Raw genomic sequence first — 16,080 nt, forward strand, 5'->3', positions numbered from 1 at the left:
TTACTTTGTTACATAATAGCCGGTATGTGCATCAATGTACTTGCAGGATTCAAATGATTTTAAACTCTGAAACGCAATAAAAATATATATCTATGTTCCCGATAGTTAATATATATATAGATACCTGTATACAGTGACATTGTTTCTTGCGATCCCTCTCCGGTGAGCTGGAAATTAACACGATCCTCACCGCAAGCTTTTCACAGTGCGCAGTCGCGTCGCAGGGGTTTGAGCCTAGAAGTAAAGTGATTTGCGTAAATGACCGCTTTACTTCTTACTCATCGCCAGGACAGGGGCACATATCGGAGTTTATGTTCCGGCGACTGAAGTGTAATACACACACCTGAGCAAGTATTCCTTATTGCTGCAATATTCCGCAGTTATTTATATTGGCAGTATTGCATAATATTATAATGATTATTATTATAGAAACGTTAGTAGACTTTAGGCATCCCTGAGAGGGTTGCAGTATATTTCCTAGAGCATGGGTCTTCAACCTGCGGCCCTCCAGCTGCTGTGGAACTACACATACCAGCATGCCCTGCCACAATTTTGCTATTAAGGCATGCTAAACTGAGGCAGGGCATGCTGGGATGTGTAGTTCCACAGCAGCTGAGTGGCCGCAGGTTAAAGACCCATGTCCTAGAGAATCACTGGCCTGACAATAAATACGTTATACCCGAAAGTTTTTGTTGGCATGGTTGTGAAATAATTTCTTACAGATAGCATGTTGTAATGACACATACTGAGTATAGATATGGCGTATATGTCAGTGACATAGCAGGGGCCTCACTTCATATATACATCCCCTGCGAGCACGAGGTGTGTTTCTTAAATATAAATCTCAATGGTTACATGTGAGGCACATACAGTAGTTTTGTTCCTTTTTCCTTTTGAGTTGTGACTGTTACCTGTGTCCCGGTTGCACACTGGCATGTGGTTGACGTGTGCACATAACAGGTGAGGTAGGGGGCAGACCCTCTTCTCAGCAGGTCGGTCCCCCTTCTTCCTCCGCTATCACTTGATCACCGACGTGCTGCGTGACTGACTGGCTCCCTCAGACACCAGGTTCCCTCCTGCTTCCCTGAGCCATTTGTTTGGCAGTGGCAGCCATTTAAATCTGCTGCGCACGACCGTGTATCAAACGGACAGCTGAGTTATAGGAGAGCGTTCTGGGAAAAGTCGGCTTCAAGTTATAAGAGTGTAAACTTATTTAAACAGAAATGTCTTCTCTGTGGAGCTGCACCGTGTATTTATTATTTATTTATTAGCAGTTTCTTATATGGCGCAGCATATTCCGTTGCGCTTTACAATTGGAACAACAGTAATAGAACAAAACTGGGTAAAAGCAGACAGACATAGAGGCAGGAGGGCCCTGCTCGCAAGCTTACACTCTATAGGGAAATAGGCATTGATACACAAGGATAGATGTTACCTATCGCATAATGGTCACCAGATTGCTAGGTTCTTATTGGGTTGTATGATATGATCACCCTGCAATGTTGGTCTGGGGTCAGGAGGGTGTGAGAGTAAAGAAAGACAAGATATGTGATGTTATGTGGACTGTACAGAGAGGATGTAATTAGATGGGGAAGCACTGAAGGTTATGTGAGTGGGTCTGGAATTTGGTAGGCTTGTCTGAAGAGGTGAGTTTTCAGGGAACGTTTAAAGGTTTGGAGACTAGAGGAGAGTCTTATTGTGCATGGGAGGGCATTCCACAGAGTGGGTGTAGCCCGGATAAAGTCCTGTAATTTTGAGTGGAAACAAGTAATACGTGTGGATGAGAGACGCAGAGCGGAGAGGTCGGGTTGGGAGATATGAGATGAGTGAGGAGATGTACATTGGTGCAGTTTGGTTAATAGCCTTGTATGTAACTAAAAGTATTGTATATTGAATACGGTAGAATACAGGTAACCAATGGAGGGACTGACAGAGCGGATCTGCAGACGATGAACGTCTAGCGAGGAAGATAAGCCTTGCCGCTGCAGTCAGAATGGATTGTAGTGGTGAGAGTCTATGTTTGGGAAGACCGGTCAGGAGACTATTACAATAATCAATGCGGGAGATAATGAGAGCGTGGATTAGAGGTTTAGCAGTGTCTTGTGTAAGGTATGATCGTATTTTGGATATGTTTCTTAGATGTATGTAACATGATTTAGAGACAGATTGAATGTGGGGAACAAAGGACAGATCAGAGTCAGGATGACACCTAGGCAGCGAGCTTGTGGGGTAGGGATGATTGCAGCTTTCTCAACAGTTATAGAGATATCAGGTTGGTAACCACTATTGGCCTGTGGAAATATAATTAATTCTGTTTTGGAAATGTTGAGTTTGAGGTGGCGAGATGTCATCCAAGATGAAATGGCAGATAGGCATTCAGTGACACGGACCAATACAGATGGTGACAAGTCAGGGGAGGATAGGTAGACCTGAGTATCATCAGCTTACAAATGATACTGAAATCCAAAAGAGCCGATTAGTTTCCCAAGAGATGAGGTATAGATAGAGAAAAGCAGAGGATCTAAGACTGAGCCTTGTGGTACTCCAACTGATAGAGGTAGCGAAGAGGAGGTGGAATCAGAGAAGCGAACACTGAAGGAGCGATTAGATAGATAGGATAGGAACCAAGTAAGGGCTGTGTCCTGAGGACCTAGGGATTGTAGTGTTTGTATGAGAAGAGAGTGGTCACCAGTGTCACATGCAGCAGAGAGATCTAGAAGTAAAAGTAGAGAGTAATGGCCTTTATATCTAGCAGTGACCAAATCGTTCACTACCTTAGTCAGTGCTGTCTCTGTGGAGTGTTGGGCACGAAATCCTGACTGAAGTGGGTCCAGTAGGCTGTGTGAGTTAAGAAAGTGTGTGAGGCGAGTGTAGGCAACGGTGTGTAGGAGACGGTGAGTGTAGGAGACGGTGTAAGCTTTGTGTGACACAAGTTCTTTTGAGGAACTTATCAGAGCAGAAGAAACTAAGGGTTCTATTTACTAAGCATTGGACGGAGATAAAGTAGCGGCCAATCAGCTCCTGTCATTTTTTAAACACATAACATGGCAGTTAGGAGCTGATTGGCCGGTACTTTATCTTTCACTGAAGGCATTGAAGCATCGTATGCACGTCCAGTCATTTTCCTTAAACAAAGCTCTTTGGGATCATTAAGGAAAGAAATGCGCGCTTCTCACACTTGTCACATTGTCACTGACAGAGATCCTGACTCTCCTTCCTGCGCTCCGAGTTGTTTATATCTGCGTTAGTGTCACCCGGTGACTCGGTGTTTAATCCTTTGCCGGTACGAGGCCTATCCGTTCCAATATAGACACGCAATCTGCTCCCCTGCCTTATCTTCATGGATGTAGGTGTGTATATGTGACCTGCTATTGAGGGGCAGGCAGGATGACGGTCTGGCGAAAAGCTTCCTTTTCCTGTCTGTCAGCGAGGTATTGCCCAGATTCTGTCATCTGCACAGAATAGAAACTTGTGGCTCTTGCACTATTGCTTTTCTGTGCCTTTAATCCTGCGCCTCACTTTCCTTGCAGCACACGTCCTGTTTCCTTATTGTTCCCGCTCCGTCCTGTATATATGTCTGTGAGTGCCGGGCGTGGACGGATGGCAGGCAGGAAGCTCCGTGGCAGGTTTATCCGTGGCTTCTGACCCTGCAGATTCTTTTTGTAATGTGTACGCCGTAATTCCCCACGGTACTTTTCAATGGTCTGCGTTCATGGTTTGAATGTTGTTAGCCAGCTTGTCGACGTGACATAACCATTGATGTCAGAATGGCGAATGTCAACATTCTGAAAGCCGACGCACTGTATTCTATCACACCCTTTTTTAAACATTTAGACACAAGACAATACCTGGTTACTGAAACCATTGGCACGACGGTAATGTTACGGTGCATCATTATATATGCATACTACCTCCCAATATCCCAGGCACAAAGACTGAAGTCTAGATTGGCCGCGCCCTGATCCATTTATACCCGTCACTTATTTGTCCTGCCACACTTAGACGCCCCAAATCTATAATCCACTCCCCTTTTTTCTGCATGCACCCCACCGTCCCGAGTCAAGACATACGTGTGTCCTGACTCATGGGACGTTATGCGGTAAGTCCTCAGCCACCATGGATGGCGTTCCTCCAGGCAGGCCCCGGGGATGTGTATATTGGTGCAAATTTCAGCGGTAAGGAATCTTCATTTTTAGGAGGAAACCGCCTATACCTCAGTCACCCACGCACCTGCTGTATCCGATGTCCACCCCCTTCCCTCTATCCACTGCTCTGACCTGCTCTTACCTTCTCCGTACCATACAGCCCCCCCACACTCTGACCCATACTTGCCGCATTCCGGCCGGCCGGATGGGTCCTACTTCTAGGTGATGTCTGTTTTGTCTCCCTAGCAGTGGCTGCGTCCCATTGCGCATGCGTTTTGGAGACAGGACAGACTTGGTGCCCAAATTTATCAAGCCTTGGAGAGTGATAAATTGCACTGTGATAAAGTACCAACCAATCAGCTCCTAACTATCATGTTACAGGCTGTGTATAAAAAAAAAATGACAGTTAGGAGCTGATTGGCTGGTTCTTTATCACTGTGAAATGTATCACTTATCAAGGCTTAGTACATCTGGCCCTATGTAAGTGTCGGTGCTGGGACGGAGAGCCGCGGGGTAATTACACCCGTATCAGCCCGGCTGATCTATTCCCGGGGTATGTGGGGTATATTCAGTCGCTTTCAGGCTTTTTTTGTCGCACTTTAGGAATGTAATAATTTGTGTCTTTCCTGATGAATATTCCTGAAGAGCAACGTGTTAGTGATTAGGGGAGAACTAATTAGCTGTAATTGACCATTTCTTTGAATTAGGATTTTGTACTTCTCCAAAACAACCGTACTTGTCATTATCCGATGGAGGATTTGGTCCAGGGATCTCCGGTGTGACTGACGCCAGCAGAGGCCGGTCACCGTGAGAATTCCCAGCTAAGCAATACTGCGCCCGCCAATCTATTTATCTATTTATATTTATCCCTGTATCCAGGCATACAGTAGTCTCCAGTCTTTTATTTATTTCCACTACAGTTATAAGGGGAGGGACGGCTGCCCACCAGACACCACTGATACTTTACCCCTTACCAAAACCAAGGGTCACATAATGCCGTGTCCACCCCAACCAGCCGCCCGACCCTCTGTCCCAGGTGCAACCAAAACAGCCGTGTGCTAACCCTTCCTGTGTGATAGGACCCCCATTTACTACATCCCCCACATAACACAGTGCCTGGCTGCACACACAGTGTATTCCCACAGGGTTAACACAATTGTATCCCAAATAAGGAAATAGAGTGCACTCACCGGGGTCTTACCCATGAAGAGTTTACTAGTATCACATCACAGTGTAGCCGACGTTTCGTTCAGAGATTGACCTTCCTCAGGACACAACACGCAGAGTGAGTGAACATCAGCCTGAGTGTGCAGTGTGTGTGTGTGTGTGTGTGTGTGTATATATATATATATATATATATATATATATATATACACATACATACATACACGCACACATACAAGCACACACACACACTTTTGTTTCTATTTGATTTTTTTTGTTCATTTGTTATTAATTTACTTCTTCTTTTTTTCCAAAAAGGACACACGGCAGTACTCATTAATAATACAGAGGAGTCAAAATGTATATATATATTGTGGCAGGAGAGGTACTTTGCCACCTGTAACCTACACACAGTGGTCCTGGGGGTAGGTGGGAAGTGCGAATGGTCCAGGTTCCCATCCATTTGGCCCAGACCAGGTCTTATAGGCTTCTCAGCCCAAGAAGCTGCTTCATCAGACAGCACCTGGCTGCTGGGTTTGAAGCAGAGTCTCTCCCATGAGTCACGGCTCCTGAAGGCAGTTAGTGTCCAGGTGATGGGCCTGCTAGGGACAGTGGGATCCGGAGGGCTGGGCCACTAGTGTCAGGATGCCGGGACCTGAAGGGTTCCTTAATAAGTAAGAGGGAGTGAGGAAGGGCCTAACCTCCCTGGTAGTTTATACTAAAGACAGTCATCTTTGTTTTATGTGTATCTTTGGATTTGAGCTACCTGAATAAAAGGTATTTGTTGTTTTTGCACAAGCCTGGAGTTGGTAGCTGGTGGAATGTTTGTAACAGAGCACATTCTAGCCAGACTCCTGTTATACACACACACACACACACACACACACACACACACACACACACACACACGTGTATATATATATATATATAAACATATAATGTGTGTGTTAACTGTGACTCGTCCAGCGCAATATATATTCAAACAAGTATGGCGGGTACTAAAATATATATATTTATATTATTGCTATTTTAATAAATTGCTTTTTTCATGTTTGAATCTATTATGTAGTAAGGGACCTGTTTTATAACACGTTGACGACACTTGTGCGTCCATATATTTGTTGTGTGTGAGAAGAAGCTTTGTCTTATTATATTTTGAGAAAGTAAAATGCTGAAATCAGTCGTGTTGAACTTGGCGCCACAGCTGTCCGTCGTACCTTATGTTATAATGGGAACAAGCTTGACGTGTCAAAAACTTCTGAAGGTCAGACATGAATGCGGGTTCTCCGGGAGTGATATACCTTCCGCTTGCAGTACTATATGTGAGTAATGTGCAATTATAGCATTCTGTGCTCTCACATAAAGACACCGCGCAGTGTGAAATTGGTATTGCAGAGGGCAACAGAAATGTTTGAAGGTTTAAAATATGATGGGAGATTAGCTAGTCTTGACATCTATAGTTTGGGAGGAAGGAAAGAAATAAGGATGACCTCGCAGAGATAGCCATCGTTCCGCTGAAGACAAACCCGTATTGATTCCTGGAAACCGTTTCAAATAATAACACTTGAAAACAAGAGGTCATGGTCTGGAAGAGAGGAAGAGACAATATTATATAACCAGTCTGGAGTTATGTAATATTGCCGAATATTCATCCAGAGGTAGAGAAGGCACACATCTAGCGGCATATTTACTGTAAAGTGCCGACAGCAAGATTGTGTAACGCTGCCGACTGTATCACATTAATAAACAAAACTTGTTAGACAATATTGCATACAGACTGGAAGAGCGGGACGTCGAGGGAATAGCGCTGGAAGGAGGGCGATGAGGGAAGAGCGCTGGAGGGAGGGCGATGAAAGAATAGCGCTGGAGGGAGGGCGATGAGGGAAGAGCACTGGAGGGAGGGCGATGAGGGAAGAGCACTGGAGGGAGGGTGATGAGGGAAGAGCACTGGAGGGAGGGTGATGAGGGAAAAGCACTGGAGGGAGGGCGACGAGGGAAAAGCACTGGAGGGAGGGCGACGAGGGAAAAGCACTGGAGGGAGGGCGATGAGGGAAAAGCACTGGAGGGAGGGCGATGAGGGAAGAGCACTGGAGGGAGGGCGATGAGGGAAGAGCACTGGAGGGAGGGTGATGAGGGAAAAGCACTGGAGGGAGGGTGATGAGGGAAAAGCACTGGAGGGAGGGCGATGAGGGAATATCACTGGAGGGAGGGCGATGAGGGAATATCACTGGAGGGAGGGCGATGAGGGAATATCACTGGAGGGAGGGCGATGAGGGAATATCACTGGAGGGAGGGCGATGAGGGAATATCACTGGAGGGAGGGCGATGAGGGAATATCACTGGAGGGAGGGCGATGAGGGAATATCACTGGAGGGAGGGCGTTGAGGGAATTTCACTGGAGGGAGGGCGATGAGGGAAAAGCACTGGAGGGAGGGCGATGAGGGAAAAGCACTGGACGGAGGACGATGAGGAAATAGCGCTGGAGGGAGGGCGATGAGGGAAGAGCACTGGAGGGAGGGTGATGAGGGAAAATCACTGGAGGGAGGGCGATGAGGGAATATCACTGGAGGGAGGGTGATGAGGGAAAAGCACTGGAGGGAGGGCGACGAGGGAAAAGCACTGGAGGGAGGGCGACGAGGGAAAAGCACTGTAGGGAGGGCGACGAGGGAAAAGCACTGGAGGGAGGGCGATGAGAGAATAGCGCTGGAGGGAGGGCGATGAGAGAATAGCGCTGGAGGGAGGGCGATGAGAGAATAGCGCTGGAGGGAGGGCGACGAGAGAATAGCGCTGGAGGGAGGGCGACGAGGGAAAAGCACTGGAGGGAAGAGCGGGACGTCAAGGGAATAGCGCTGGAAGGAGGGCGGGCGATGAGGGAAGAGCGCTGGAGGGAGGGCGATGAGGGAATATCACTGGAGGGAGGGTGATGAGGGAAAAGCACTGGAGGGAGGGCGATGAAAGAATAGCGCTGGAGGGAGGGCGATGAGGGAAGAGCACTGGAGGGAGGACGATGAGGGAAGAGCACTGGAGGGAGGGCGATGAGGGAAGAGCACTGGAGGGAGGGCGATGAGGGAAGAGCACTGGAGGGAGGGTGATGAGGGAATAGCGCTGGAGGGCGATGAGGGAAGAGCACTGGAGGGAGGGTGATGAGGGAAAATCACTGGAGGGAGGGCGATGAGGGAAAAGCACTGGAGAGAGGGTGACGAGGGAAAAGCACTGGAGGGAGGGCGATGAGAGAATAGCACTGGAGGGAGAGTGATGAGGGAAGAGCACTGGAGAGAGGGTGACGAGGGAAAAGCACTGGAGGGAGGGTGATGAGGGAATATCACTGGAGGGAGGGCGACGAGGGAAAAGCACTGTAGGGAGGGCGACTAGGGGAAAAGCACTGGAGGGAGGGCAATGAGGGAAATGCACTGGAGGGAGGGCGACGAGGGAAAAGCACTGGGGGGAGGGCGATGAGAGAATAGCGCTGGAGGGAGGGCGATGAGAGAATAGAGCTGGAGGGAGGGCAACGAGGGAAAAGTACTGGAGGGAGGGCGATGAGGGAAGAGCACTTGAGGGAGTGTGACGAGAGATGAGCGTGATGAGGGTATAGCGCTGGAGGGAGGGCGATGAGGGAAGAGCACTGGAAGGGGGACGATGAGGGAATATTCCTGGAGGGAGGATGATGAGGGAATAGCGCTGGAGGGAGGACGATGAGGAAATATCGCTGGAGGGAGGACGATGAGGGAAGAGCACTGGAGGGAGGGGGGCGATGAGAGATGAGCATGATGAGGGAAGAGCACTGGAGGGGGGGCAATGAGAAATGAGCATGATGAGGGAATAGCACTGGAGGGAGGGCGATGAGGGAAGAGCACTGGAGGGAGGGTGACGAGGAAATAGCGCTGGAAGGAGGGCGATGAGGGAATAGCGCTGGAGGGAGGGAGATGAGGGAAGAGCACTGGAGGGAGGGCGATGAGGGAACATCGCTGGAGGGAGGGCGATGAGAGAATAGCGCTGGAGGGAGGGCGATGAAGGAAAAGCACTGGAGGGAGGGCGATGAGGGAAGAACACTGGAGGGAGCGTGACGAGAGATGAGCGTGATGAGGGTATAGCGCTGGAGGGAGGGCGATGATGGAATATCGCTGGAGTGAGGGTGATGAGGGAATAGCACAGGAGGGAGAGCGAAGAGGGAATAGCGCTGGAGGAAGGGCGATGATGGAATATCGCTGGAGTGAGGGTGATGAGGGAATAGCACAGGAGGGAGGGTGATGAGGGAATAGCACAGGAGGGAGGGCAAAGAGGGAATAGCGCTGGAGGCAGGGCAATGAGGGAAGAGCACTGGAGGGAGTGTGACGAGAGATGAGCATGATGAGGGAATAGCGCTGGAGGGAGGATGATGAGGGAATAACGCTGGAGGGAGGATGATGAGGGAATAGCGCCGGAGGGAGGACGGTGAGGGAATAGCGCTGGAGGGAGGATGATGAGAGAATAGCGCTGGAGGGAGGACGATGAGGGAATAGCGCTGGAGGGAGGGCGATGAGGGAAGAGCACTGGAGGGGGGACGATGAGGGAATAGCGCTGGAGGGAGGGGCGATAAGGGAATATCCCTGGAGGGAGGATGATGAGGGAATAGCACTGGAGGGAGGACGATGAGGAAATAGCGCTGGAGGGAGGACGATGAGGGAAGAGCACTGGAGGGGGGGGGCGATGAGGGAAGAGCACTGGAGGGGGGGGCAATGAGAAATGAGCATGATGAGGGAATAGCACTGGAGGGAGGGCGATGAGGGAAGAGCACTGGAGGGAGGGCGATGAGGGAAGAGCACTGGAGGGAGGGCGATGAGGAAATATCACTGGAGGGAGGGTGATGAGGAAATGGCGCTGGAGGGAGGGCGATGAGGGAATATCGCTGGAGGGAGGGCGATGAGGGAAGAGCACTGAAGGGAGGGCGATGAGGGAATATCACTGGAGGGAGGGTGACGAGGAAATAGCGCTGGAAGGAGGGCGATGAGGGAATAGCGCTGGAGGGAGGGCGATGAGGGAAGTGCACTGGAGGGAGGGCGATGAGGGAATTTCGCTGGAGGGGGGGGCAATGAGAAATGAGCATGATGAGGGAATAGCACTGGAGGGAGGGCGATGAGGGAATAGCACTGGAGGGAGGGTGACGAGGTAAGAGCACTGGAAAGTGGGCGATGAGAGATGAACAGGGTGATATGAAGAGCGCTGGATGGAGGATGATGAGGGAAGAGCCCTGGAGGGATGGAGACTAGGGAAGAGCAGTGGATGGAGGAAGGGGAGAGAAGAGCGCTGGAGGGAGGGCGATGAGAGAAGAGTACCGAAGGCAGGGTGATGTGAAGAGCAGTGGAGGGAGGGTGATGAGGGAAGAGCGCTGGAGGGTGGAAGGGGTGAGAAGAGCACTGGAGAGTGGGCGATGAGAGAAGAACAGGGTGATATGAAGAGCACTGGATGGAGGATGATGAGGGAGGGAGACAAGGGAAGAGCAGTGGATGGAGGATGATGAGGGAAGAGCGCTGGAGGGAGGGAGACTAGGGAAGAGCAGTGGATGGAGGATGAAGAGGGAAGAGCGCTGGAGGGAGTCTAGGGAAGAGCAGTGGATGGAGGAAGGGGAGAGAAAAGCGCTGGAGGGAGGGCGATGAGAGAAGAGTACTGAAGGCAGGGTGATGTGAAGAGCACTGGAGGGAGGGTGACGAGGGAAGAGCGCTGGAGGGTGGAAGGGGAGAGAAGAGCACTGGAGGGAGGGCGACAAGGCAAGAGCATGCATGACAGGGTGATGTGAGAAGCGCTGGAGGGAGGGTGAGGAGGGAAGAGCACTGGAGGAAGGGTGACAAGGGAAGAGCGCTGGAGAGTGGGCGACAAGAGAAGAGCGCTGGAAGGAGGGCGACAAGAGAAGAGCGCTGGAAGGAGGGCGACAAGAGAAGAGCGCTGGAAGGAGGACGACAAGAAAAGAGCGCTGGAAGGAGGGCGACAAGAGAAGAGCGCTGGAAGGAGGGCGACAAGAGAAGAGCGCTGGAAGGAGGGCGACAAGAGAAGAGCGCTGGAAGGAGGGCGACAAGGGAAGAGTGTTGGAGGGAAGAAGGGGAGAGAAATGCGCTGGAGGGAGGGTGATGTATATTTGAAATTGTGTTGCTCTTGATATATTTTAAAATAAGATCTCTATGCAATGGTGGTGCATGTGTACTGAAGCTTGATTTTGCCTGCATCCTGTGCAACTAGTATAGCCTGCTGCAAGTGCGCAGTGATGATGACCACATAAGAACCTAAGCATATGTACACGGGGCACACACTACATAAAGTATATCTCTGCATACGGGTGAGTGTACCACATATTGTTGTGCAGGAGCAACTACAGACAATTTGCTTTCAAGTTTACACCAGGCCCTAAGTGAACGCTAAATATCAATAGGGGTTTAGGTTGAACAATAGCTGATCCTTTCACCTCCAGGACTCCAAGCTGATCCAGAGAAGGTGAAACGTAAGGCCAGAGGTGCAGCCGCAGCCCAATGTGTTCCTTCCTGGGCCAAAGCCGGTAATCGGCTAATTCCCCTGCTTACTGTGTATATGTACGGTGTGTGTAGTGCTGGGATTTTACACGTTGCCTTCCTGTGTGACCGCCATGATAAGTACATTTGCGTGTCATTAGTAGGATGACTTCTTGCCTTAAAACATTTTGATTGGCTGTTGCGCTGTGTAAGGTGCGCTGGCCTCTTTCTAGAAAGCCCCTGGCTGAGAAAGGTTTGCACTATCGGATTATACGATCAAGCATAAATATAATGTTTGCTTGTGAAAAGTGTTGTTGTATTTGTGCACGTGATGGGGGTGACGCAGGTTTGTGTGTAGCTGCATTGGTGCTGTGCATTTATTTTGTGATTTACGTAAATGTATTCGCGGTGCGCATGTTACCCAATGATGGTGATTTCTAAGCTCCCCTCGCGCCCCTTGTTCTTGGAGGTCAGAGGCCCTCATATGGAAGAGAGTTATTTGGCGCACGTGTCTTTATACACAAGACAGGTTGCGGTATTGCAGTTGGACACCTAACACACAATCATTGACGCACACAGAATGGCCGCTGGTAACCAGCATGATTAATTTAATCTGTAAATGGAGCAAAACTGAACAGTCATTTAGGAGAAACATTGAGAACAATTTATTTACAGATTAGTGGGCTCATTTATCAATGAGTGATAAATTGCACCAGCCAATCAGCTCCTAACTGCCATGTCTGCCATGTTACAGACTGTGGGGTCTATTTACTAAGCCTTGCATGGACATAAAGTGGACGGAGATTGTTTGAAAAATGACAGTTAGGAGCTGATTGGCTGGTGCAGTTTATCACTCACAGTGAAATGTATCACTCATTGATAAATGAACCCATAAGTGCTGGTAATAAATTTGGTAGGAGGTTGGAGTGGAATTGCGCTGGGCATTTTTAGGGCGCTCTTCATAGATGAGGCCCAATAAAGGGGGGCGTGCATTACGCTGCCTTATCTGATGCCATTGTGATGGATAGCGAAGTCGCGGCAGGGTCACCGGCGTCCAGCCCCGCGTTAGACATTTACAGAGACTGATTGACTTAATTATTTAAACAGTGCTTTTTTTGTTCTTTAATGAACAAAGGATGTGATGAGATTACCTTTCCCACTGGGGAAGAAGATCAGGAGAGGAATATTATGACCAACTGCAGACAGTACTAAACTATTATCCAATTAGTCATTTATCCTAATTCTGCTCCATTTCCTGCCAGCTGTTGTCGTGTATCGGTGGGTGAGAGGGATCCGTCTGCTGAACTCAGGAGACAACCTTGATTTGTATAATTACCGGCGACCGCGGAGAGTGTCCTCTAATTAGAATTTCCTGCAAGGTGCATTTCTCTATGATGTAAGCCAGCGTCCATCTGCCAGTGCGTTGTATAGCCATGGGGTACCGGAGTTATAGCCGAGGGGTTAAAGGAGTGTAATTCCATCTCAGGGGGAGCTCGCAGTAAATATGTTCCAAAGCGTTGCAGATTGCTGTTATTGGGGAAGTGAGAAAAACAGACTAGCTGTGCATCATCCCGCGTGCAGCCGGCGCGGGCATCCAGCGGCCGCACTAACGACGGTCCTGCGTTCTACTGAGGCCCAGTTCTAGAATTGGTGGGCGCCCAAATACATGGTGTTAATTGTAGCAGTAACATTTTTACATATTTTTATTTTTTAGGCCCCGCGGTACGTGGAAGTAAATGCCATTATGCGCATATTACAATGTGTAAATGTTTCCTATAGTTACCCCGGCAGTATCAGAGCCTTGTCACAGCACTGGGTGGTTTGAGTGAGGTTTACGTGTAACATTTAGACCTGGAATTCAAATTAGCGCCATTTTTGTGCAATTGTGGGTCATTACGGTCTTTTTGCCATATATATATATATATATATATATATATATATATATATATATATACACACACTGTGGGACACCTTGAGTGCCGAGGGGGAGATTTAGCATATCTTGGAGAGGGATAAATTACCAACCAATAAGCTCCTCGTTATCAGTTTTCCAGCACAGCCTGTAAGAGTTGACACATCTCCCCCAGATGCTGCCTGTATCTCACCTGTGAGACTTTATTCCAGGCTCACGTGTTCCGCTCCGGAGGACAGGACGCCTCTCCCGTGTTTCTGTTTACACGGAGACGTCGTACACTGTACATGTGTGTGAAATAAAAGCTTTGGCGCGTGTTCCAAAAAGTCAGTTAAGGTAAAAAGTTCACAGGTGAAAGTCTTTAAAAATGATTTGCTGGTGGGAAAGCGTCAGAGGGCGCCGGGCGCCAGAGAGGGAGCGCATTGTTACTGTGACATTAACATGGAAAAGTTCACGCGGCAAATTACCTGCCTGGGCCCAGACGCCCTCCCGCAGGAAGGATGCCAGGAAGGACAGCAAATGGGCGCATTTTATTAGAATTTCTCAAAATAAAGATCATTAACCGATTCATGTCCGGCGTACGGCTGAGCTGGATGGAGGTGTCATTAACCGATTCATGTCCGGCGTATGGCTAAGCTGGATGGACGTATCATTAACCGATTCATGTCCAGCGTACGGCTGAGCTGGATGGAGGTATTAACCGATTCATGTCTGGCGTATAGCTGACCTGGATGGAGGTATCATTAACCGTTTCATGTCCGGCTGAGCTGGATGGAGGTATCATTAACCGATTCATGTCCGGCGTATGGCTAAGCTGGATGGACGTATCATTAACCGATTCATGTCCAGCGTATGGCTAAGCTGGATGGACGTATCATTAACCGATTCATGTCCGGCGTACGGCTGAGCTGGATGGAGGTATCATTATTAACCGATTCATGTCCAGCGTACGGCTGAGCTGGATGGAGATATCATTAACCGATTCATGTCCGGCGTACGGCTGACCTGGATGGAGGTATTAACCGAGTCATGTCCGGCTGAGCTGGATGGAGGTATCATTAACCGATTCATGTCCGGCGTATGGCTGAGCTGGATGGAGGTATCATTAACCGATTCATGTCCGGCGTACGGCTGAGCTGGATGGACGTATCATTAACCGATTCATGTCCAGCGTACAGCTGAGCTGGATGGAGGTATCATTAACCGATTCATGTCCGGCGTACGGCTGACCTGGATGGAGGTATCATTAACCGATTCATGTCCGGCGTACGGCTGACCTGGATGGAGGTATCATTAACCGTTTCATGTCCGGCTGAGCTGGATGGAGGTATCATTAACCGATTCATGTCCAGCGTATGGCTAAGCTGGATGGACGTATCATTAACCGATTCATGTCCGGCGTACGGCTGAGCTGGATGGAGGTATCATTAACCGATTCATGTCCAGCGTACGGCTGAGCTGGATGGAGGTATCATTAACCGATTCATGTCCGGCGTATGGCTGAGCTGGATGGACGTATCATTAACCGATTCATGTCCAGCATATGGCTAAGCTGGATGGACGTATCATTAACCGATTCATGTCCAGCGTACGGCTGAGCTGGATGGAGGTATCATTAACCGATTCATGTCCAGCATACGGCTGAGCTGGATGGAGGTATCATTAACCGATTCATGTCCGGCGTACGGCTGACCTGGATGGAGGTATTAACCGATTCATGTCCGGCTGAGCTGGATGGAGGTATCATTAACCGATTCATGTCCGGCGTATGGCTGAGCTGGATGGAGGTATCATTAACCGATTCATGTCCGGCGTACGGCTGAGCTGGATGGAGGTATCATTAACCGATTCATGTCCGGCGTACGGCTGAGCTGGATGGAGGTATCCTTAACCGATTCATGTCCGGCTGAGCTGGATGGAGGTATCATTAACCGATTCATGTCTGGCGTACGGCTGAGCTGGATGGACGTATCATTAACCGATTCATGTCCAGCGTACGGCTGAGCTGGATGGAGGTATCCTTAACCGATTCATGTCCAGCTGAGCTGGATGGAGGTATCATTAACCGATTCATGTCCGGCGTATGGCTGAGCTGGATGGAGGTATCATTAACCGATTCATGTCCGGCTGAGCTGGATGGAGGTATCATTAACCGATTCATGTCCGGCGTACGGCTGAGCTGGATGGAGGTATCATTATTAACCGATTCATGTCCGGCGTACGGCTGAACTGGATGGAGGTATCATTATTAACCGATTCATGTCCGGCGTACGGCTGAGCTGGATGGAGGTATCATTATTAAACTATTCATGTCCGGCGTATGGCTGAGCTGGATGGAGGTATCATTAACCGATTCATGTCCGGTGTACGGCTGAGCTGGATG

The 16,080-nt window shown here is 49.3% G+C and overlaps 1 protein-coding gene across 3 annotated transcripts in view; it reads left to right on the top strand.

Moving 5' to 3' along the window:
* The window catches only part of PARD3B (par-3 family cell polarity regulator beta), a 1,283,796-nt gene that overhangs the window by 393,952 nt on the left and 873,764 nt on the right, over positions 1-16,080 (top strand). The gene's annotated exons all lie outside the window — the stretch shown is intronic.

The sequence above is a fragment of the Pseudophryne corroboree genome, chromosome 7 (assembly GCF_028390025.1).
Source record: "Pseudophryne corroboree isolate aPseCor3 chromosome 7, aPseCor3.hap2, whole genome shotgun sequence".
Lineage (NCBI taxonomy): Eukaryota > Metazoa > Chordata > Amphibia > Anura > Myobatrachidae > Pseudophryne > Pseudophryne corroboree.